Source organism: Dipodomys ordii, unplaced genomic scaffold, assembly GCF_000151885.1.
Source record: "Dipodomys ordii isolate 6190 unplaced genomic scaffold, Dord_2.0 Scaffold21, whole genome shotgun sequence".
Taxonomy (NCBI): domain Eukaryota; kingdom Metazoa; phylum Chordata; class Mammalia; order Rodentia; family Heteromyidae; genus Dipodomys; species Dipodomys ordii.
Genome location: NW_012267237.1, coordinates 5,377,556 through 5,403,720, shown reverse-complemented (window position 1 = coordinate 5,403,720; position 26,165 = coordinate 5,377,556).

Here is a 26,165-nt window from a genome sequence, read left to right as displayed (position 1 = left end):
AGTCTCATGGACTTTCCTGCCCAGGCTGGCTTTGAAGCATGACCCTCAGATTTCAGCCTTCTGAGTAGCTAGGATTACAGGCATGAGCCACTGGTACCCAGTTCTTATTATGTATCTTTAAATGATTTTTCTAATATTTAATTCTCAGCAAAGAATCTGTACAGATTAATGAACCTTAAGCAAACAAAATGACCCATTCTGCATGGCCAGAATAGGTAATGAGATGTAGAGTTATTATACATTCTGTAACACAAACCTTATTTTCATTGAACAGGTGTTCCTGAGCAACTCTAAACCAATGTATTTGGGGGAAACTCACTTATTTATTATAAACATATGGAATATTTAAAAATATTTCTATTCTCTCTAGACACTCAAAAATATTAATATTTAATAGGTTCTTTTGAAGATTTGGAAATATCTTCTCTCCTTTCCTTGCCTTAAATGCTTGTAAAAAAGAAATGTTTTTAAATATCTCTATTAACAATGCATATTGTACTCGACCTAATACCAGTTTATTATGTTACTATAACATGCTACCAATATATAGTAGTCTACACAATATAGTAATTGCTCAGTAATGTTTTGGCCCTTCAATAATAATAACTAAAGGAGTAAAGATCTCAATTTACATGTGTGTGTGTGCAAATATGTTCTCATTAGTACATGTTCCTATTAATAGAATACCAAAGAAAGAATAAAAGCAAATTTTAACTTACATTTCTTTTTTTTTAATTTAATTTAATTTTATTTGTGAACATACTGTACAGAGAGGTTACAATTACATGGGCAGGATAATGCGTACATTTCTTACCAAGCATTGCAGCCTCCTCCTTTGGTTTACCCTTCCCATCCCTTCCCAGCCTCCCCCCTCCCCCCCATCCCAATCCTTCTCCTTCCCCCCCCTTCACTCCCCCTCCCGCACCAACGTTGTAAAGCTCGTTTTGGACATGACAACTTGTACTTCTCATTGTTGCAACAGGTCCACCTGTATCCTTAAAGAACTGGTTACTTTAATATGATTTTTTTATTCATACAGATGATTTGGCTCCACAGAAAAATCAAAATTAAGAATGTTTTCTTTCCCAGGTTAATTTTTCCTAATTACAATTTTGTATTTGGTTTCTTATTTTTTTTGTCAGTCATGGAGCTTTAACTTTAGCCCTGGGCACTGCCCCTCAGCTCTTCAACTCAAGGCTAGCACTCAACCACTTGAACCACAGTGCCACTTCTGGTTTTCTGGGTGGTTTATTGGAGATAAAAGTCTCAGGGACTTTCCTGCCTGGATTGGCTTTGGACTACCATCCTCAGATCTCAGCCTCCTGACTAGCTAGGATTACAGGGGTGAGCCACTGGCACCCAGCTTGGTTTCTTAATTGGAATTGCAAGTCTATATCGCTGAAGTCCACAATGTAATTTAAATACAATAATTTAACACAGAAAGTTGCAAAATACTAAAAAATAAAGTTCTCTAAAAATGTCAATGTATTTATTCAATATAATAACAATCAAAATACCCAGAACTTGAAATGATAGCAGTAAGTCATACCCTGAATAACAAAGAACCAAGAAAAGACATGATTAATTAAACAGCAATCTAAACATTTACACAGTGAGAACAAAGGAGGAAATTATTAGGAAAGGATCACAAAGGATCCACAGCTATGTGTATATGATCCTATAAAATGATGCTTATTGAAATGAACTCCAAGAAATGGAAACAAAAAGTTTTTATTATAGTTTTTGCACTTCTTTTCTTTCTTTTGTTTTTTCCTTTGGTTTATTCCCTTTTGTCACTGTTTTTGTTATCTGTACCCTTTATCTTGTATATAAATCTATCGGACTTGGGAAGAGGAAGGGAAAGTACAGAAACAGGGAGACAAAGGGTGAACCAATTAAGCAATCATACACACCAGACACTATGCTGAAAATGAATTGTACACCTTGAGAGGGGAGGAAAACCAGGAGGGGAAGAACTGGGAGAGAATGAGGGAGGGGTAACACTGCTCAAAACAAAATGTATTCATTATCTGACTTATGTAACTGTAACTCCTCTGTCCATGACCTTCCAATAAAATTTTTAAAAAATAAAAAATAGAGTAGCCAAGATATTGCTGAAAAATAGAAATAATTTTTCCCTATGAAAATGCAGAGAAATGCTAAAAATACTTAAAATTCATTATGGACAGTATGATTTGAACTCACAATTATATATTTTGGACTCGGTTTAGAAAAACATAAATAGCTCATACAGTTACAATATTGATGACTGTGGAAACCACCAGGAAGTTTAAGCAGAGATGACTTGTAAGTTGGAATGTGTAAAGATAAATAAACAAAAGTCTCTTTTAAAGATAGCTTATGAAGTTTAATGGTCCAGCAATTCTACTAAAGGAACACTAAAGAAAAGTGTTTGTGCACGCACACACATACGTGTATACTAAAAAAGTACATTCCAGTGCATCTTCAAACCAGTATGGCAGATCTTGACGGAGATGGAAGCATCTAAACACACATCTTGCCCAGAAAAGACATTTAAATTCAAATGCACTCCTGAGTATTTATTTATAGTAGTGAAAGTAAGATGGCTGTTACACACAGCCATCTGGGGATTCTTTTTTTTAAATTTTATTGTAAAGATGCTGTGCAGAGGGGTTATATTTACATGAGTAAGGTACATTTCTTGTTGAACACTGTTACCCATTCCATTGTTGTTCTCCCACTATTCCTTCCCTACCCCCACTCCTCCCAACCCCATTAAGTTGTAAAGTTCATTTATGACATAGTGTCCTGTGAGTAACATTGTTGCAGTAGGTCATATTTTGTACTTCTTTCAGCATTTTGTTATTTCCCTTCCCTTTCCCAAATCAGATTAATGCATATACAAGATGGAGGGTACCAAAATCAAAGGCAGAGATTGCCAGGGATAAACCAATGGAAAAAGAAAAATGAAATAAAATAAGAAGAAAGAACTAGATACAGTATATTGGCAACATCAAGGTAGACTACTAAAAAAAAAAAAGCACTAGTCGTTTCCATGTCTTGGAGTTCATTTTAATTACCATCATTTTGTATGTTCATATGTTCATAGTTCTTCAGTTGTATGATTCTCTGTCAGGACTAACCTAGGCTTAAACTAATTATTACAAATGAAGGAAACCATAGAGCCTGTTTCTTTGGGTCTGGCTTACTTCACTTAATATCATTTTGTCCAAGTTTTTCCATTTCCTTATGAAAGGGGCATTACCATTCTTTCTCATAGAAGCATAAAATTCCATTGTGTAAATATATCATACTTTCTTGATCCATTCATCTATTGAGGGCCATGTGGTTTGGTTCCATATCTTAGCTATGGTAAATAATGTTGCAATGAACATAGTTGTGCTGGCAGCTTTAGTGTGGCCTAGTTTGAGATCATTTGGGTAAATGGACCTGGAGATTCTTGAGAGGATTATGCATTCATGGAGTAGGGTGTTGTGAATGCTTTGTGGAGTGCATCCAAGCCTGCTTCAAGAAGATGTGTAGAGAAGTCAAAGACTTGTGTGAGTGGAAGGATGTCAATGCTGGAGAGAAGGGCAGTCCAATGAGGGCTGTCAAAAAATGAGTAAAGTCAGAAGAGTATCCAAGATCACCCAGAATGGCGTTCCAGGTCAAGGGATGTAGACACTGGACATTATGCCTAGCCAGGCCATTACAAACCTGAAATTCAGTATAGAGAACTTCACTCCATTCCAGGGCTCTGTCAGAGAAGTGAAATCCCCACAGCTAGGAGCTCACTCAGTGTGCAGATTTGGTTTAGTTTTCCACTAAAACAAACCAGAGCCCTTGAGTAAATAACTATATATGGGTAGGGTCTGTGTACATAAACAAGAAGAGGTTAGTATATAATCTTGAGCCGCAAGTAAAGAAAATAAAAATGAACAGCATGAGTACTAGAAGAAATGGAAGTCACTCTCTACCTGGTAGAAAAGACTTTGACTTGTGTGCAGAAGGTCCAGAGCTTATACGTTATTTTCAGAAAATGTAACTCAATCCATAAACACTTCACAGAACCTTTTTTATATGCTCCACCCAGAATGCCAGGGAAAGGTTATGGCACAATTCCAGCCAAATGGGACAGGACAACTAACAGTGTCAACATTCACCAGGTCTAGTACTGGGAGACTTTAGAGATGGAATGGAACTCAAGGACTAAGTGGTAAGGCATTAATAATAATGTTATGATTTGTACCTTTGTATTTCAATCAGGCAAGAGAATCTTCCCACCATAAGGAAAGACACATGGACAGGTTCAAGGGTGACAGGCATTAGGTTCACAAGTTACTCTCAAGCAGTCCAGAAGAAAGCTCTTTGCACTTCATCTGCATGTAAATTTCCCATGTAAATTTGAGACTCTTTCTAATTTTAAAGGGAAAGAAAGAAGGTAATAGCAAACATAACACAAATTACTCCAGGGATGAAGCAGAGAAAAAGAGAAGCTAGAACATATTCTACATTGATAGCTCCATAACCTGGGTAGCAAAGTCATGGGAGTTAATTTTATTATGAGTCATAACTTACATGTATGTTGCACTTGATATTCTGTCTGTATAAAGTATTATGATCACACAGCACTTAAAAAGTCATTGTTGAGAATGCAACAGACCTAACTTTGATGCCAAGCTGTGCTGTTTATTGTCTACATGAACTTGAAAGATACTAAGGCATCCTGAATTTCAACTTCCTAAGAGACTAGAGTAAGAATAATGACAGCTATCAAATTACTGTGAGGATTCGATAGGCAATATACACTCTCAATATCCTTTATTCAAAGCTTGCCAGAAATATTCCTGCAGTTAAACAGGTTGAGTTCATTACTTTGTGCATTAACAGCTAACACACACCAGGAACCATAGGGTGTCTTAGTAACAGGGCACTATAAAGGACCTGTTACAGGCTTTGGTTGAATAATTTGGTGGGAGTTTGCTCCAGACTGGATGGTGTCAGAAATTGGGTAATTCTATACTTGGAAATCCCAGTAAATCACAGAGCAGCAGGGGTATAAAGCTGGAATTGGTAATACAGGAGACATTCAATTTGTGACACGGATGTTTGGTACTTTGTGCTATAGAATGTTCTTGTTTTTGTCTGATTTGATCACTGCCTTAGAGTGACTTATTTGGATATTACATAAAAGTTTACCTCTAAAGGCAGGAAGTGATGGTTTGATATGAACATCAGACTAACTTGTGGTAACATCAAGAGGTAATTGTTAATGGCATATCAGTTCCCAACATCTGGAGATAGGTTTTCTTTTTTTAAACAGAAGTATTCAGCATGGTGCTTAGCATGTTTAGCTGCCTCGATGAGGAGAGTTCATAGCAGAACTGATTGGACAAGACAAAGATCAGGAACTGGTCTATCTCACAGCATATGAGCTGGGCATTTATCTTCTTGGCTATACAATGAATAGGTTTCACATACAAACAGAAAGGAATATAGCCTAAAGATAAACTGTCAGACAATTAGAAACAGCAATATAACATTTTCTGCCTTTGACAGAACTTTTTTTATTACCTTGAAGTAGTTTTACAAAGAAGTTGCCATTTAACAAAGTAGTTAAGAAATATAATTAATGTTGATCAATATCACCTCTTTCAATATTTTCACCCATTTTTTCACTGAGGGGCAACTGGGTTGATTCCATACTTTAGCAATGGTAAACAATGCTGCAATGAACATGGTTGTGCTGATGGCTTTTTGTGGCCTGGTTTGTGGTCAATTGCATAAATGCCCAGATGTGTGAGGTATTTTTTAAATTACTTCCTTGAGTATCTCCTATACCTCTAGCTATCACTTCTTTTTCTTCTTCTAAACCCATGTTTCACACGTTTGGTCTTTTAATGGAGTCCTTTAGTCAGTGCATTTGTTACATACTATTTTATTTATTTCATACTATTTCTTTATTTTTTCTTTATCTCTTGACTCTCCAGCTATATTTTCTTCTACTTTACCAGCTCTGGGAGTCAGCTACCTATGCCTATCCTTTGTCTTGGATCAAGACCTAGACCCCAAATATTGGACCCAAGGTGGCAGCTTCTTGCATTCTTTTTAAAATTTTTTTAAAATGTTTTTATTGTAAAAATACTGTACAGAGGGGTTACAGTTACATGAGCAAGGTAATGAGTACGTTTCCTATCAAGCATTGTTACCTCCTCCTTTGTTTTTCCCCTACCCTTCCTTCCCTCCCACCTCTACAACTGCATAACTTGTAAAGATCGTTTTTTCAACATAGTATCTTGTACATCTCATTGTTACAGTGGGTCAAGATGTATCCCTATTTAAGCATTTGGATATTTCCATTCCCCTCCCCAAGCTAGAGAAGTGTATATACAAGATGCAGGGCACCAACATCAAATGCAGTGAAGACAGGGGTAATATCATGGGGGAGGAACATGCAAAGAAACAAAAAAAATTGGTTAAATACCTGTAGAAAACTAAAGTTAGATCCTTATATATTACCTGCACCAGAATCAACTCCAAATAGATCAAAGACCTCAAAGTCAAAGCAGACACTCTGAAAACATTACAGGATGGAATAGGAGAAACCCTAGGTCTCCTAGGCACAGGCTGAAATTTTCTCAATAGACACCCAGAAACACAACAAATCAAAGAAAGGTTGGACAAATGGGATTGCATGAAGCTGCAGAGCTTCTGCATGGCAAGAGACATAGCTGGCAAGATCAATAGAAAGCCCACGGATTGGAAGAAGATCTTCACCAGCCATACAATGGACAAGGGTCTCATAGCTAAAATATACTTGGAACACAAAAAATTAAATCCACCACCAACAAATCCTCAAAGAAACAACTGCCCAATAAATAAGTGGGCTAATGACTTAAAGAGAACCTTCTCTGAACAGGAAAGAAGGATGGCCAATAGACACATGAAGAAATGCTCAACTTCTCTAGCCATAAAAGAAATGCAAATCAAAACAACACTGAGATTCCACCTCATTCCAGTTAGAATGGCTATAATCAAGAACTTTAATAGCAACAGATGCTAGAGGGTATGTGGACAGAAGGGAACCCTACTGTGTTGTTGGTGGGAGAATAAACTTGTTCAACCACTTTGGAAAGCATTATGGAGGTTCCTCAAAAGACTCCACATAGAGCTCCCCTATGACCCAGCAATCCCACTTTTGGGCATTTACCCAAATGATCACAAACAAGACCACACTAAAGCTACCAGCACAACTATGTTTATTGCAGCCTTATTTACCATAGCTAAGATATAGAACCAACCCAGATGCCCCTCAGTAGATGAACGGATCAAGAAAATGTGGTATGTATGTATGTATGTATGTATGTATGTATACACACACACACACACACACACACACACACACAATGGAATTCTATGCCTCCATCAGAATGAATGATATCACCCTATTTGTTAGGAAATTGAGAGACTTGGAAAAAATTATATTAAGTGAAGTAAGCCAGGCCCAAAGAAACATAGGTCCTATGGTTTCCCTTATTTGTAATAACTAGTATATGTGTGGCACAAGCAGAAAAATTCAAAAACAATGTACATATGACCAGATAAGATGATGTTAAGCGAAATGAACCCCAAGATAGGGACACAAGTGGTTTTTGCTTTCTTGCTATTGTTCCCAGCATATTCATAATGTACCATGTGATTTTTTTTTTTGCTCCTTGTATTCTTAATCTTGGAATAGAGCCAACTACATTTGAGTGAGGATCTGCTGCACATGCCTACCTATCTGATGTGGGGCTCTTAATTGACTTGGTTAGCCAGAAAGTTTTCTGGAAAATCAGATGTATTTCAGTTTCAGGTAACAAATGGATACCTGAATGTTCTCTCTGGAGTACTGTTATCTATATCATCACAATAATATTGTTGTGCAGGGCCCTCAAGAATGTGGGTGGTTTACCCCATGACTGAGCTTCACTTCAGGCCTTTATGCCCTGTGGAGTAGGGCACAGACACCAGTTAGTAGCTGACTGTTGTTCCAGGCAAGGCTTACTGATTTGCACTCAGCCTTCTGTGCCAATATTTTGCTCACAAGGTAGTTTGTGTGAGTAGGTCCTGCTAAAAACAAGGAAGCAAGCAAGAAAGGAAAGCAGGCTACTGTCTGGGATGCATGTGGGCAGAATGGAATCTATTTACATGTCAGCACTGGGTCTTTTTGAGCAATACTTTCTCTGTTTCTTTCAGAAATTTAGAGTCTGATATTTGCTCACCTTTCATTAAATTAATATACCTGAGATTTTTGGTTTATGGAGATGTACTAGGGACTGAATTCAGGCATTGACTTAATGCTTGCTAGACAAGAGTTGTACTCCTTGATCTACACCCCCAACACTTTTCTTTTTTCTTTTATTCTTTAGATAGAGTTTCTATAACTTTGCCTATCTGGTTTGAATTCTCCATCCTTCTACCTCTGCTCCTGAGTATCTGGGACTATAGGTATGTGTCATTATGCCTGTCTTCAAAAAGACAAAATCATGTCAGATGAATTTCAAAACTCAGATAAACATAAATCTAAGTTCTTTTCTTTCTTTCTTTCTTTCTTTCTTTCTTTCTTTCTTTCTTTCTTTCTTTCTTTCTTTCTCTTTCTTTCTTTCTCTTTCTTTCTTTCTTCATTCCTTCTTCTTTCTTTCTTTCTTTCTTCCGTCCTTCTTTCCTTTCTCTCTCTCTTTCTCTCTCTCTTTCTCTCTCTTTCTCTCTCTCTTTCTCTCTCTCTTTCTCTCTCTCTTTCTCTCTCTCTTTCTCTCTCTCTTTCTTTCTTTCTTTCTTTCTTTCTTTCTTTCTTTCTTTCTTTCTTTCTTTCTTTCTTTCTTTCTTTCTTTCTTTCTTCCTTAAGTTGGAAATAAAATCATCAGACTTCATTTGGCTTGGAGCTTCAGTTTTAGTGTCTATATGGATGGGTGAGGAGAGGAGAAAATAAAACAAACACATGAGTGCTCCAAGGAAAATTCTTAGTAGGGAAGAGGGACAGAGCAGACTTGAGTGGGACATATCTACTCAAATTAGGTTGACCTACACTGGGATAATGTTAATCCCTCACAACCTCAGTGACTTATCCTAGCTTTTCCCTATCTATATCCCCTGTCCCTCACATAATAGCTTTGGGATCTACTCTAGCTATCCAGGGACACAGGTAGATGGAGGCTGTACCACCTGAGACAAGGGCTAGAGGATTATGTACAGCCCCTTAATTTCATAGTCAATTGGCTATGACAAGTCTTTTGTTCGCAACTATTGCAAAAAGGTTGACAAACTGGGACAGCTCAAGACCTCTATCACTGTATTTAAGGATTCCTCTCTGTCATATAAAAGTTGGATCAAAGAAAGTGAAGAAAGAAACTATGGAGATAGCATTTGTAATTTATGGTGTCCAAAATATTTTGTATTTATTTCTAATAAACAACAACAACAAATCTGTAATTTAAATATTCTGAATTCTGCCTCTTTCTCTAACCACCACTTCAAATACTAACAATTTCCTTTCATTTAATTGCTGCATTACATATGTCATAACCTCATATCTTTCCTTAACACCCTACATTAAATAATCACCTTCTAGACATGGTCATAGTTCATAGATTGACAAACTCATTCCTGAGTGACTGTACTAGAAATGTCCATGCTCCACATTAGCTATTTTTCTACATCTCCACAGTATTGCCTATTTTCTACTTAAAGGCTCTGCATTGCATTTCGGTAATGTAAAGGGCTCTGAACATTACCTCAAGTAATTTTAGAATAAAGCCATAGAATAAGATGATTAAAAGAATTATTTGAAAAATTAAGATTTATTTAATAGCTCTTTGAAACATTTTACCAAACACTGACATATTTTACACCATTGCATTATTTTACAAGAGAGAGAGAGATTTGAATATTTGTCTCTATTTGAGGAAGACATGAGGCGAGGCTATTCTGCGTAGTTAGCTCGGTGGTGCCTCACAATCCTGTATTTCAGTGGCATGACCTCTCATGTAACTGCTTCCTCTATGCAGCACAGCAGAGAGCAGATTGACACCCACAAAGATCTGATTTTGCTATGCCTTGTTTCCTCCCTGTTATACAGGCATCTGACATAGAATTGTGAGAACACGCATACATTCTATTTGTAGATTTTACAAGCTATTTCATTCTTGTCCTGAAATAGCAAGCCTAAAAAAAATTGGGATTAGATTATCATTCCCATCCACCAAAGATGTTATAGATGAGGATAAATGAATCAAAATGATATTTTAATGTATAATTCTCTATCTTCTTTATACAGAGTTCCCTATCCAGCTTTAATAACTGTTTGAAAAGTTGCGTTCATATTTATGGAAACAATCCAAACATCACTAGACTATAGAGGGATATCTCATAAGAATTTTGATTTACTTGTACTTGATTAAATCAATTTTAACACAAGTTAAATACCTACTCCAGCCTCTGTGTCTGAATGAGGAGGACTTGGCAAGGACATTCTAGACACTCGTCCCCTGTGAACTGGCCAGGTCTCTCTGCAGATATTAACGGTCTCAGGTGGCTGCTGGTGCACACTGAGTCTGCCCTGGCCATTGGGTCATTGGCAGAAGGAAGGATCAAGCAGAGAAAGGGAATGTATGATCTTGAGCCAGAAAGGGCTCCTTTTGCTTATTCAGGGTTTGCATATACCATCCACACAAATATACCTCCCAGGAAATTTTATTAGAAATTGTCTAAGCTCAACCAAAAGAAAATTTTATTTTCTAAATATTCAATTCAAAAAGCTTATTTTCCTCCTTTGGTTTCTTGTTTTATGACCAAATGTTCTGAAGACACTACCTTTTGTATTTAAAATATCTTCGTGTTTGTACATTGTTTGACATTTTTATTGTTTGTACTCTTGCAGCTTTAAATAGGTTTAGTGTTTGCACAAAAGTGTCATTTATTCCTTAGCTCTTTATCACCTTAAGAAAAAAGAAAAATTTGCAGAATCATAATGTATGACAAATTTCTTATCATATCCTCCCACATTCCCAAGTTTTCCACTTGCTATAAATCCAAGGTTGCCCATTCTGCCTCATTCCCCGTGGAGTTGCTTAACCTGTGTCTCCGCCCAGACTTCCCACTCACAGGAGCCTGAAGGCAGGGAGAGATTTCAATTGCTAATATGATTTTGGCCTCCTAGGATTTATTAGGTGACAGTGTTCGTATGAACTTTTATTAAGATTCTAGACATAGCCACAAACAGCCAGCCTTTAAGAATGGATTAAGAATTGTCGTAGTTATAGCCTGTCTGTAAGTGCTGAGGAGATACTTTGGTTACTGTAAGATAATTATTATCTTTGAAAAAAATGGAGGTGGGGGAAGATTGCTTATCCTATTCTTCATCAGCACTACAAGAGAAAAAGTTCCTCAAATCTCACTGCAATGACATGCACACAAAAATATAAATAACATTATTTTAGTAAATAGGCAGATTTATCTAAGTTAAAAAAATGAATTGGGAATATTGTATTTCAATTCTACGACTCTGTCACCTGGGCCAATACATATTCAATATAGACATTTGTTGAATGACATGAAGTCTCAAGTAATGCAGATGCGTGTTCATGGGTGTGCGGGTGTATGTCTCTCCAGTTACAAAACACTGAAGATTTGCACGGGGGTTCCCTCGAGAGCTGACCAAGGCTCGGCAATGACCCCATGTGCTACCAACACCTCAGCTATTTTGGATCCACTTCTGGGTCATACGACTTCAGTTACAGATCACTTTGTGAGGCACAATGGGTCTATTTGCAGAGCATTATTTTCTTCACTCAATGCTGATTGTGACTTAGAATTCTCATGAAGTAGGGGAAAATATCAAACTACAAATCCAAGGAGGCCTTCACCTTTGAGACGAACTCAATGTGCCCCCACATTACACTTCCAAACATTGTCTAAGGTGGCAGCATCTTGCATTTTTAGACATCTGTCTGCTGATTCCGGCAGAAGTGTGTGTGGGGGACAGGCGTGTCTGGGCAAAGAGTCTGGGATGTTTTATGCTTTGGGTCAGATCTTGTCAGCAGAGTTGGGACAGGATAAGGTGCTGTGAAATGTGCAGGACTGCCTTCTAAGTCCTGGAGTCAAGTAATAAAATTATTTACACACACACACACACACACTCACACACATGCACACACACACATATTCACAACCCATTGGTCTGTTTATCTGGAAACTACTGAGTAACACAAAATGTTTCAAAGCATTGAGTTCAAAGCATTAGGTTTAAAATCATTTCTGTACTATTATTTTTGTTATTAATTGGATAAATGTTGATCATTTATAATCAAGATTGGATTATTAAAAAGGTTGGAAGTATTATTGGCTCGAATAATTGAATTTAAACCTAATCTCCAAGTTAAATTTTACTAGCAATTTTCACATCATTTACCAAAGAATTGATCAAATGTAAAATGGATTTTTCCCTATACTTATTGTTGGTCTATCATTATGTTTAAAAACAGCAAAATGTCATAATACAGAAGGAGAAAGTTTCTCTAAAAATTAATGGTAAGTAGTATAGGATTTGTCCTTAAATAACAAATAAATGTAATAGGCTGAATCAGTAATGGTCATATTGTTGAAAAGCATAGTCCTAGGAAAATGATAGTTGTTGTTAGTAGTTGTTGATATGGGTTGAACTGTGACCCCAAAAGTTCACACAGTGAAGCTGTGAGCCCAGTGGCTGAGAATGTAGCTGTGTTTGGAAATCACTTTTTACTAAAGGGGATATCTAGAGACAGATGCCAACACAGGAAGAATAAAATGTAAAGATAAAAGCACACATAAAGCTGCTGCTTATTGAATGCCTGGGAAGTCAGAATAGAGATAAACAGACAAGTTGACCTTCAGTTTATAGAACTAGGAGACTTTAAACTTTCTCTTGTTCAAGCCACCTGGTTTTTGTTACATCCTTATGAAAGTTCTAGTAAAATAACTCAATAGTACTAATTGATTTTTCTTTAATAAACATTATAAAGAATACCATTGTAAAATCTTTTCGGGTTCAATTCATCTCAGAGCTATTGTATATTAACTATTGTTTTGTGTTCATTATTTTTTAATTAATATTCAGTTATTGTAAATAAATAATAATGTTGATAATAGATAACTCTTACAGAGCATTTATTATTTGCCAGGCATAGTTTTAAGTGGTTTTAAGTGTATTAACTCATAGATAATAGGATTAGCTCCCTTTTTAACAAAAAAAACCCCTGTGGCAACAGAAAAGTAAGTTACTTAAGCTTATACAGTTAGTAGAGGTAGGCCCAAGGCAGAAACTCAAATGGCAGGCTCTGAGTCATAGTTCTAATTACAATGGCATGTTCATCATTGCCATTATTCTTAATTAAGGATTTCCTGTTTCCCATAAGACATCATTAAGCTCATGAGTGTCTACATTTGGGAAGCCAAGTACTGAGTATTGTGCAATGTATCTGTTCTAGGTACTGGTCTTTCACATGATATATAATTTTAAGGTATTTACCTCGTTTGAGATACACTTTTAACAGAAAAATACTCACCAGTTCATTGTCTTTATTAAGAAATATTAAAGGAAAAAAAGCATGTGAAAATCATTTATAACACTGTATTTCAATTATGGTGCTTTCATATATTTTAAGGTTATGGAAGATAAAAATATGGAGTTCAATAATTCAATAACTGCATAAGGACACAGTGTGTGCATGTGCAAGCATGTGCGTGAACACACACACACACACACACACACACACCCAAAGATTAGTGCATACAGAGGTTCATTTTCTACTTATGACTGTAACTAGAATTTCTTTGAGATCTGAACATATTTTGTAATCTCTGCAGAGTATCAAAAATGTTTCATTTATGATACAGGTAAATATAACCTACTAAACATTATTGAAAGTTAATTATAATCTATATGGCTTTGTGTTTGTTATTTTGCCAATATGGAGGCTTGAACTCATGTCCTCTGGCACTCACTGAATTGCTTGCTCACAGCTGGTGATCTACCTCTTGAGTTATACCTTTAAGTCTAGTTCAGGTCTTTGCTAAATGGAGTCTTGTGAGCTTTTCTTTCCAGGGTGGCTTTGCACTTTAATCCCCCAGACTGTAGCCTCCTGAGTAGTGTGGGATTATAGGTGTGATCTGGAGGTACCACTTTTGAGCATACATCTAAAAGAATGTAAGCAAGAATTGGTGATAATAATAATAATAATAGCACCTGCACCTCCATGTCGCAGCATTAGTAACAATAGTGAAGTTATGCAAAAAGCCCAGCTGGTTTATAACTGATAAATGGATTAAGAAATATATATATATATATATATATATAGTAAAATATTATTCAGTTTAAAGAAGAATGTAATTATGTAATTTGCAGTGAAATGGAGATCATAATGTTAAGCAATGTAACTCAGGTTCAGAGGCCTAAGATCAAATACTTTCTTTGAAATGTGGATGAAGACTTAAAAGATAAATATATATCACACATAGCATCTCTCTCTGTCTCTCTCTCTCTGTGACACTCATACAGGCACACACATACACACACACACAACATGTTTGTAATTCTGGGAATATTTGAGGGGACTGGATAGAAGTGTTAGAAGGTAAATAATAGTGAAATATTTGGCATTTGTGAATGAGGATAACAAAATGCAATTTACCGAAAGCTGGTGGATAAAAAGGTCTAGTGGGGAGAGGAAGGAGGGGTCATTCTCATCAAATTATTGCCTATGAATGTGTGAAAAACACAGTGAATACTGAACAATTGCCATACCCTAAGGAAAAGGATTGTAAAACAGGTCTTGTCCAGGATTATGGGTACTAGTGACAGGAAGGAAGGCAAACAAAACACAGAAATGGTGAAGGAGGGTGAGGAGACCAGAATATTTCATGTACATGTGTAAATGAAACCCTGAAACTGGTGGAGATTGTTTTGGGAATGGGAACAAGGGTTTAAGAGAGGAAAGAGTCTAAGTACATTGTGTGCATACATCAGCCTGTCAAACTGACACTCAATGGGACAGCTAATAACATGAAGCAGAAAAATAACACTTTTAAAGGTAAATAAGAAGTAAAATAAAATGATTTTTTAAAGTACAAAGCACAGGTGCCCACTCAGCTCCTTAGAGCTCCCAACAACAACAACAACAACAAAAACAGAAACAAGAGGCACCTATATAAGAATAGGAGAAGCATAACTACTTTACTATGCACATGACACTATCCTATATACATATAAATTTGTAAGAATGCAACCAAAGCCATGTTATCTCTGTGGTGCAGCATTTGCCTACATGCACAAGACCCTGGGTTCAATCCCCACCTAAGGAGTATTTCCATTTTAATGCTATCAAACCTTCTGTTTTATGAATATAGAACATCAACATCTTTCCCTTTATGCAGAGTTCCTTTGTTTTATTTCAACCGTGTTATTTCCTTTCCATAGTATTTTATGCTTCTTTTGTAAACCTTGTTTCTAATCCTTGATGCTATTATGAATGGAGCTTTTTCCCTAATTTCATGTTTTAGTTGTTTATTGTATGTGTCTTGACATACAATTGCCTTTTTATGTGTTGATATTATATCCTGCAGCCACACTGATCTCTTTTATTAGTTCTAGTAGTTTTTGAGTAGATTTCTTTGGATTTTCTATATAGACTTAATCATGTTTTCCTTGCCATTTCTATTGGTATAGTATATTATATTAATTAATCTGACATTACCACTATCACCTATTCCTAGAATAAATATTACTTGGACACAGTGTATAGTTTCTTTAGTAGGTGCCTGTAATTAGCATTTTATTAACAAGTTTTGTCTTCAAAGGAGATGTTCTTCTATACATTTTTTTTGTTCAGATTTTTGTGCATGTATTTTTTTCACTGAGCTATAATTTCTTTTTAATAAACCTTTACAGAAGCTTTGAGAGTTGAAGCTTCTCTTAAATAATAAAAGAAAAGAGACTTAATGGTTCCTGGAATAAAAGAGTGATCTGTAATAGTTGATACTATAGTGTTTACTTGGAATCCATTAGTGCGAGCAGACTTTCTTCATATCATGAACCAGCACATTTCCAGCCCTTTTTCCCCCAGATGCCTGTGGTGAGCTATGGCTGAGGAAAGCAGCTGGCTGGTGGGCAGCAGCTAAGAGCAGCCAATCTAAGAAGTATGTATTGCCTGATGAATAATAATAAATAATAATGATGGTGATGAATATTGATCATGTGAATCTGTATCAGCATAAAAATTAATATTTTTTCTTTTTTCTGTTATCTTTCTATCTGCCTTCCTGCCTGCCTTTTTCATCTTGTATTTTTTGCCAACTATAACAAGAGAAAAATATCACAATGAAATTACAGCTTGATCCACTTATAATATTTCAAGCCATTTTAAAAAATATATAATAAGCCAAAATTGCTTCTCACAATTTCTGACTTGTAATATTTTTGTTTGTTTTTGAGACAGAGACTCACTTCATAGCCCAGGTTGCCTCTGTTTCTGGAGTGTTGGAATAACTGGTGTTCAATAACATATCTGGCTACATTATGATTTTTTAAAAGAAATTGGACTTACTAAAGGGCCCTGCTGGGAATCATCCTAGATAATTACACACTATAAAGACTGGAATGATGCTTAACCTGCATAGAGCCAATGTCTCTGGTAGCAGTATGTGGCAGGAAGCACTGACATTATCTGCTTCTCTCCAGATAAGAACATTTCTTCTCAGAGAAGCCAAGAGCATGAGCTTTGCTAATGAGCCATTTATGAGTGCCACATGGTCTTCCCATTACCAACTACTTGAATGTAAGAATACCAGAAATAACAATTATGAAGTAACTGGTCCTTTGAGATAAAAATGTCATAATGAGAGAAGCATATTTCTTTCATTTTCGGTTTTGTCCACTTTTGTAAGTGCATGGTAATGTTAAATAGTTGCATGAATCAGCTATTAGCCCTTCCACTTACCATCCAGTGCTATTATCTTCACTGGCATAGTTTTGACTAAAGCAAGAATATTTATTTATATCTGTTCAGACATATTTCAATTTCTGGAAACTGCAAAACCCAAAATAAGTTTAATATTTGAGAACAATTTTGATTCCCAATGATCAGATTATAGCCTTAATTACATGATTTTTAGTGGAAATCTTGGGCCCTAAGATAAGACAAAAATCAGTCAAATCAGCAACTATGACAGAATTAAAATAGGATTCTAGAGAAAAAAAAGGTAAGTTTTTGATAAAAAGAGTTCTTAAACTAGAAAACCGGCAATCATTGCGACACTGGGAGAATCAAATATTGAACAGTCTACAATTAGTTAGAGGCACGTAAAGGGATACTTGTTTGAACTGAGTAGAAGTTGGTTTTATTTGTCAAATATTCATTTAAGGATGTTTTAGACAGCATTTCCATTCATTTTTGCCAAAGCTAAAAGCCTCATCAGTTAATTATTTGAATTCTTGTACACATTTCTGGAATTTGGACAAGGGGAGCTGACCTTTGGTGTTGTACTCTTTTTCTAATCTTAATCAGCTGGATTTAGACTTTCATTTAGAGACTCCATATCAACATTTAATTAATATGTAAAATCTGACCTTGTCCTTAGCAAAAGATCATTTGTTTAAAATGAAATAGAGTTTTACCTACAGAGGCCTTGACTCATTCTTGGTAAATTGGGTCTTTAAAAGGCAATCTTCATAATGAGCTGCTACTCTTTATGTGAAAATACAAGTTTTCCTTTTAATTAGAAATTATATCGATTAAAAAGTGCCAGTATTTTTTCCAGTATCTCCAGGTAGTGAGCATTTCTCTCTCTATGGATTGGAGAAAGTCTAGTCGTCTTATACTCTGCTGAATTCAGAATGGCAGTGATGTTCCTGCTAGTTTATCTTATCGATCCTATAACTTTCACAGCAAGGGCCTCTTAGGCTGTGTCTCTGATCTTCTCAACATCTGGGATTTTCCTGCACCGGTGCACAGAACAAGCTAGAATCACAAAGACTTAGGCTCCGTTATCCTGGCTCAGTTCTGATTTCCCACTCAATTTTACAGGCCTGATATTTGACATTTCCTGTGACCTGTGGTCAGTCTCTGCTCCAGTGTCTGAGCATCATTCTGTATCTACAACACATGCCACATTAGACAGCAACCTTCCCAGTGCTCTGTGAGTAGTGGGCGTAGTCTATCACCCAGCCTGCAGTCCCTGATCTCTTGCTCCAGGATTCCCTGCCTCCTGCCTTCTGTTTGAACCCTCACCATAACCTTTGTGGCTGTGCTGGGACCCCCAAGTTCCAGTTAGGGAAAAGTGTACATTTGGTTAAGTCCAGCCCAGAACTGTGTTGGGATGCCATGTGGTGTAGATTGCTAACAGCTCTCCACCCACGGACCTGAGGGTGGAGGAAGACAGGATGATGGAGCAGAGGCATCTGGATCTGCTCTGGTGAGATGGAGTTCATGGTTGCACATCCCAGCTTTTCATTTTAATAATGCATCCCAGTTCAAGCTGACCCTGAACACCAGCTGGAGCTTTTGTGAGCCTCAGACATTTGAGCCCTCATTTCAGGTTCCTAATTTCCTGCCAAAGAAGCCCTTCTAATCATTTCCATGAATTAATCCCTGGCTCATGCTTACCAAGTTCTGTTTGCACAAGGGCAAAATGTGTTTCTTTTACAACCCAACAAACACAAACACTCCTTTTACTCATCTCTGTGTCTTAAAACAAGGTGCAGAAAATATCACATGAATTTGCTAGCTATTGAAGGCTCAGTGGCCACAGGGAAGGTATTTATGAAGAAATAGGAAACTTTTTGCCACCCTATTGGTTTCCTGTTTCTGTATGGGTCATTCTTTCTTTCCACTCTTCCACTTCTTTCTACCAGGAAAGCACCCAAAATAGTTCTTCATCATATGCAATATCTTTGATTTTTCTTGTCAAACACTTAAGTCATGGTTGAAGGATTCCCATGTCAGATATAATTTAAGGCATAGGCCAAGAAATCCAGCCTACTTGTAAACAACATTAAAAATCATACAGGAGTCCTTCATCTTCTGGGATGTACCCTGCCAGTCAGTGGCTGATCTGCGTGTACAGCGGTGGTCCTGTATATGATAGCCATGATGTCCCTTTTGAGTGCTTTTTTGATGTACCTTCACCAACAAAATCGCCCATTGCTACATTTGTGTAACTGGTTTCCATCATTAAGGGAGTTGTAACTGAACTTCCTGCCTTTATTTGGTTATTTTGATGCATTTGCATTATCTTATCTCCAATTAATCACCAGAAGCCAGAAGGGTAGCTGTGGCTCAAGCATCTACCTAGCCTTGAGCATACATACATACATACATATATATATATACATATAATGTATATATATACATATAATGTATATATATATATATATATATATATGTGCACACACACACACACACACACACACACACACACACACACACACACAGTTCCTGATAATGGTGGCAGGGGTAGAAGCCATTTCCACTCAGTGGTTGACAGGACCAGTCCCTCAGCAGAACATGACCCTGCAGCCACCATAGCTGAGAAGCTGATCTCCAGGCATGAAATGACTGGTTTACTGCGTATGTAAATTTTCAAGTCAGCTCATTTGCTTTCTGCATCTTAATGTTTTAATTGCACATGACTCAGCCAGGGTTATTCTGAAAATAATGGACGTATGCCATCTTTCTGTTGGCTCAAAGTAAGAGCTTTTCTGTCAAGTGCTGAACGTTGAGCCACAAATGGCTTTCTCTCCTGCTGAAGAGGCAGGCAGGATGGATGCATGCTTTCTAGACTGCTACCAAAGGACTGCCTTATGGGCACTGACTTCTAAATGGCTAGAGCCACAGTCCCTAGACTCCCCAAATCGCCCTGCCTCACATATTGTCATTTTCCTTTCTTCCCAGTGAATGCTTCCACATTCTTCAAGGTCAGGCTGAAAAATCTAAGATTTCCTGAGCTTTCCGGAGACACTAAGCTCTCCTCATGTATTATGGTCTGGAACCTCTGTCTCCACTCCGCATTCCTGATGCTGTGCAGTACCCTGCATGACCCTCTCTTATGCAATGAAGGGTTTCAGAGCAGTGAGAAGCTTTCAGGATGGACAGGTCCTACTCATGCTGGGGTTAAGTGTAAGGGGCCATCGTCCCTCCAGATGTGTAAATGATGCACCTTACCTACTGCAGTACACAGTGCTCAGAGTGGGCATGGGAAAATAACTGAAATTCCTCCAGGTAACTCATTCCTTCAACTGAGAGGAAACTGGTGGACACAGCCCAGATCCCAGTACCTAAGAAACTTCCAAGTTTGATAGCTTAGTAGCAATATCAACTAAAGAGAAATATGACTCCAAGGTATGCTCTCATTACAAACCCATTAAAAATGAAAAATGAACTAATTAGTGTTTGCTGGATCAGGAGTTCACAGAAGAACAATGTCACCCACAGACCTGAGCGGTCCATGGACCTTTCCACCCATAATGCAGCCCTGTCTCCTGTGGGTGTGGGGACCGGTGGAAGGACATCAGTCTTAGTCAGAAAGCACGCTGCAACTCTTCTGTTGTGCTGAGGGTGTAGGAGAAATCCCCTGACAGGGCCAGAAATGTATTTGCCCAGAATCAGGCTACAACAAACAGAAGCACAAAGTCAGATAGGCAAGCCCAACCTGGCCAGGTGGGCATGTCATCGTCGTCGTCGTCGTCGTAGTAGTAGTATAGTAGTCGTCATGATGATTATGTGATGTATGTATGTCATAGTTGTCATCAAATTCTTATTGATATGTATGTGTTTATCTTGATGTGTTCATTACAGGAAGCTGACACTGACAGGCAACAAAAAGCACAGGAATTTGTAGGCACTGGCAGCATGGGAGGAGAGGTGGGAGGAAGCAGGATTGAGCAGGAGGAGTCACCACCCCATGAAGTAGAGAAGATTCACAAGACCAGCACAAAACTTCCAGCAGGGTTTCCTGCAGGGGAATTGAACAAAAATGGCTAACACACTAACACAGGGCCTGACTGGCATCTTTAACAAGAACATGCCTCAGGACACTACTGCTAGCACAGCTTGGGGGCCTATTCAAGAATACGTGACCTTGGTTGATTGGTACAGATTGCACATTTCCATCTAAGCATTGTACTTGCAGCTGATTGGAACATCTGAATCCTGTACCATGAGTCTTCACATCTGGTCCCAAATGGTACAGTGTAGGATTTCCCCAGATGTGTGTACAGAACATCAGTTCTCCTCAAATGCCCAGGACTGAATTCAATCATACTGAATGCCATATTTAACTATCTACCCATTCACTGAGCATCACTTACAGTTCCATTATCTTATGCCCTAAACATCAGTAGTTTTCAATGATCACTTCACATTATAAACACCTCAAGAGCTTTAAAAATCTATCAGTGTAAGGGATGGGAAGGGGAAACAAAGGAGGAGGCTACAGTGCTTGATAAGAAATGTACTCATTATCTTGCCCATGTAATTGTAACCCTTCTGTACAGTATTTTCACAATACAAAAGAATAAAATAAAATAAAATCCATTATTGCCTACTTTCTCCTAAGATCAATTAAGTCACATGTCTTCAAATAAAGGCCTATTCCAGGCACTTCTGAAGCTCTATGACCACTCAATGAGTCCAACCTGCAGCCTGGCAGGAGATCAATAGGAGACCAATAGAAGAAACTTCTGGAATGGAGGGAGGGTCTTGGACATGGCATCCTCTTCCTCTTCACCAGCACTATAGTAATCACCAGGGAACAGAGGTACCTCTCACAGTCAAAGATGTGTGCCAAGCACTTTATGTATAGTTTGGGACTAAGGATTACAATATAGTCACTTGATCTTTCAAGTCCATCTCCTCAATTGTGAGTAAAATGGTTGGCCTCCACTTTGTGGGTTTGATCCAGTTGGAATTCTCCATTGGTGATCTTACTCCCTGGTACCACTGTGGGCATCCTAACACCCAGCCTCAAGGCTTCACCTGTAAATTCCATGCCAAAATCTCCTTGAGTAAATTCCACAGTCATAGGCTTGAGATTCAGTGCTCCGAGCTTTCCTTTTGACATATCTTCTGTTTCAAATTCTGCCACTCCCCCTCCCACCACTCAGATATTCCAGTTTCTGATAAATTCCAGTGGAATAGACAGCCAGAGGTACATAGACATTTTGGGACAACCTGTGTGTGGTAGAGACTTTGAGTCGTCGAGGAATGACAGAACTATTTGATGGCTTCCTGTTTCTGCTATTGAAAGATAAATTTCAATCCTGAACTTAAAGATTGACTTTGAGGCCTACATTAAGCATTGTTGAGACTTTCACAGATAATCTTGATTGTCGGTCTACTCCAGAGAAATTGAAAACACCAATGGATGAGAATAAGACTCAGCTCTGATTCTAAGAGAAGCTCATGGCATACAACAAAATGTTTGTTGCATGGTTTGGCCCAGCAGAGAGCCTTAATTCAGAGAGATTAACTTTCTCCTGGAAGACTGGGAAGAAACCCACTCAGAGTAGAGGCTCGGGTACTGGCTTTTGGAACTGCGGCCATGAAGGCAAGGGAGGGACCAGCATAATAAATGGAATCACAGAACATTCAAGGAGATAAAGACATGGTGAATGAAAACTTGAGGCATTTCCATGTGCTGGAGCTGTGGGTAGAGGAGATGGGATGGAACAGACTGAAATATTTCCTTCTCATGAGCGAATTCCACTTTTCTGGTGCAGGGACAGATTGGATCCCAAGGGAAGACACTGAGTCCCATTTTGGGTGGAGTCCCCTTTGCTCTGTCAGATCTGATGCACATGTGGAAACGCTTTACTTGAAGCTGAAGAGAAAGACTTCAGCCAGTAATACAGAACCAAGATCATTTAGGAAGGATACTATGAGAAAATGCTAATTTCTAAGTAACTGTGGAAAAGCACCACTTGCTCATTATTGGTACAATGAAGCAACTCTGGAAAAATGCCAATATTCTTATTCCATTGAGTAAGCAGCTCCATTTTTCCCCTTTCAAATTAATGATGTGTAAAAATGCTTTGCATAGATTTTCCTCAGCCATGCTAATCCACACTAATAGGACCAAACAGCATAAATCGCACAGTGGGAGAAAGAGTAAGGCACACTATATCCCAATCTGGTCATTATCAGAGAACGATGCCCAAATAACCATTTGGGTGGTTGTATAATTTAGATGCAATAATTTCAAGGCAAGGAATTTTTCTTCAGAGCCCTGTGTTGCCTCGCTAATAGAAAGGTTTTCCATCTGAGTGGAGTGCTGCTTAAGCTAGGACTAGATAAGAGTTTAGAAATGACACCCTGAGGATGGGGTCCACTATGCCCAGGTTTTAATACAATTTGTCTTCTTTTCATGGGATATACCATGGCAATGTTTTAAGCTATCAATTTATGATTTAGAGTACTTTAGTGAAGTTTTGTTTTGTTTCTTAGGCAAAGCAGTAAAGGCCACTGAAAAAGTTGTATCACTTCTCCTCGCTGAAGTGTGACGATTACTTATGGGCTCAGAGAGTTGGCTGATTGATGCTGGCCCAAGTTGCCCTAGGCCAAATTGTACTTTCCATTTTCTGGCCAAATAGCAGAAGAAGTAGTAATAATACATCATGCTCCTTAATCTTGTTTTTGAGGTAGTACTGGGGCTTGAAGACAAGGCTTCATGCTCTTGTGAGGCTTTTCTGTTCATAGCTGGCTCTCTGCCACTTGAGCCATACCTTTACGTCTGGTTTTGTTGCTGGCTAATTGGAAATAAGAGTCTCTTGGATTTGTTTGCCTCGGTTGGCTTTGAACCTCCATCTGCAGATCCCAGCCTCCTGAGGAGCAAGGAGGCCTAGGCAATCAGCCCCTAGTAAGTAGTAAATTCTTATAGAGCACACCTAATGGGACATTTGGGCAGATGAACTCAGTGGCGCCAGTGCTGTGAGCTGGGCACCATAGTGGGGATGCATTGAGAAGACGAGGCTTCTGACCTGCTGATAACCACGTGGGGGTCAAGCACCAGAGCAGGGAGCCCAATCTGCAGACCAGGGTACCCCACATCAAACCACATACATTCCTCCAATACCCACTCTATGCCAAGTGCTGCTCCAAATGACAGTGAGAAACAAGGTGCCAAGACAGGATGCACCCATCCACTAACTGAGTCTCTGGAATTTACATGCCACATTTGAAGGGCAAGGAATACGATTCAACTTAATAATTGGGATGAAAGAAAGCGTTTAACTTATGACCAGAATTTCTTAAACTGACGTTTTTCCCCTGGAATAAAAGCTATTAATTGGACCTAATAACTGAATTAATTAAAATCTCCTTTGCAGGGATGTAAAGACGTGTTCTTTCTCTCTGACTTCCCCTCTGCTATCTAAGTGTGATGCTGAGCTCCCAGGGCCACGACCGATTTAATTCATTTGCTCAATTACAAGTTAGGAGAAAGAACTTTTGTAATGTACTGGATGTCTGCTGCTTTGGGATAACGGCAGGCTGGATGGATGAACTTTATATAATGATCTGTTGCTATGGTGACCAGCTGCCCAGTGAGGGGGAGAGGGTGTTCCATCATTACCACACTAGGAATGCTTGCAATGGAGCAGATGCAAATATAAAAGGTTTTCTCTTCCTTTGCAGTAACTGGGTGGATGAGACAAACACTAAAAATGACTCTCAGATACAGTGGTGAGGCACCAAATAATAGCTACAAGACAGTTTAGCTTTGGGGCCAGGTGCCTTGCTGTCCACAGTAAATCTCCTTGCCTTGTTAAAGATGCCCACCGCAATGGAGTCATTTACCTCCGGCTCAGGGTGTCATTTCCGTCACTCAGCTGCCACAAGCACTCATGTTCCCTGACATTAGAAAGAAATAAAAAGGAAGCAGGCGATGCAGTTTATATATACTGAATGTTTTCAAGCCCTTTCTCTGTGTGTGGATACGTGGATGTGTGTGAGAGACAGAGGGAGAGGGAGACACAGAGGGAGGGAAGCCTTAGAAGAAAGATGCACGGGAACTGTCATCTGCAATTTAGTATTTCCTTAAGATTTTAAATTTCATCGAGACATAAGCCAAAATACACATACAAAATGGTGATTCCCTGCTTTTTTTCCTTCTTCCTTTCTTCCTTCATTCCTTCTTTCCTTCCTTCCTTCTCTCTCTTTCTTCTCTTCCTTCCTCCCTCCTTCCCTTCCTTCCTTCCTTCCTTCCTTCTCTTTCTCTCACTCTCCCTTTCTCTCTCTCTTTCTTTCTCTTTCTCTCTCTCTTTCTTTCTCTTTCTCTCTCTTTTTCTCTTTCTCTCTCTCTTCCTTTCTTTCTTCTTTTCTCTCTTCTTTCTTTCTTTCTTTCTTTCTTTCTAAAACAGGTTAGCAGACTGTATAGTCACACACAACATAGAAAATCTAAAGCTTCTATTTACCATAGTTTTACCCTAAGGATGCTAAGTTTCTGTTGGAACTAATTATATTTATTCATTTCTCTTTGTGCTTATTAATTTTGGACAACAATTATTTTCACACAGTCTTGAAACATTGTGGAGGCTAAAAGGTTCTGCAGGTCTGTGAAGCAGTGCTCTCTGGAATTGATCAGCTCTTTTCCTCTGATGTTGGAGAATTCACCCCCAGGGGGCCTGTTCTGTCCTTTCTAGCTCTCTCCAGGGGACATTGGTGGCCTTAGGCTGTCAGCAACACCAGCCATGTGAATTAATTCATAGCATTTTCCAAAATGAATCAGTTCTGCAAACTGCTACAAGCCTAAAATGATAATTGTTGCCATTATAAAAGCCACAGCTAGATATACATGGAATTAACCTAAAATATTTGAAAATGATGACTATTTTTGAACATTAGTTTAACATTGTGATGATTGAAAACCAAAACTCTGAAATCTAACAGATCCTCTAAAATTCAACACAATTACTTTAGAAGGTATCATATATCTTGGGTAAAAAATAGAACACAGATTTCTTTCTCAAATAATCATGACCTTGAGCTGAACAAATTATCTCTAGGGAAATGCAGACTTAAATGTCTTAAATATAGATTTAAATGGCTTAAACTGACTTCATGTATAATTTGACAAGTATTACACTCTGGTCTATTGATGACACCGAAATAAAAGATCAT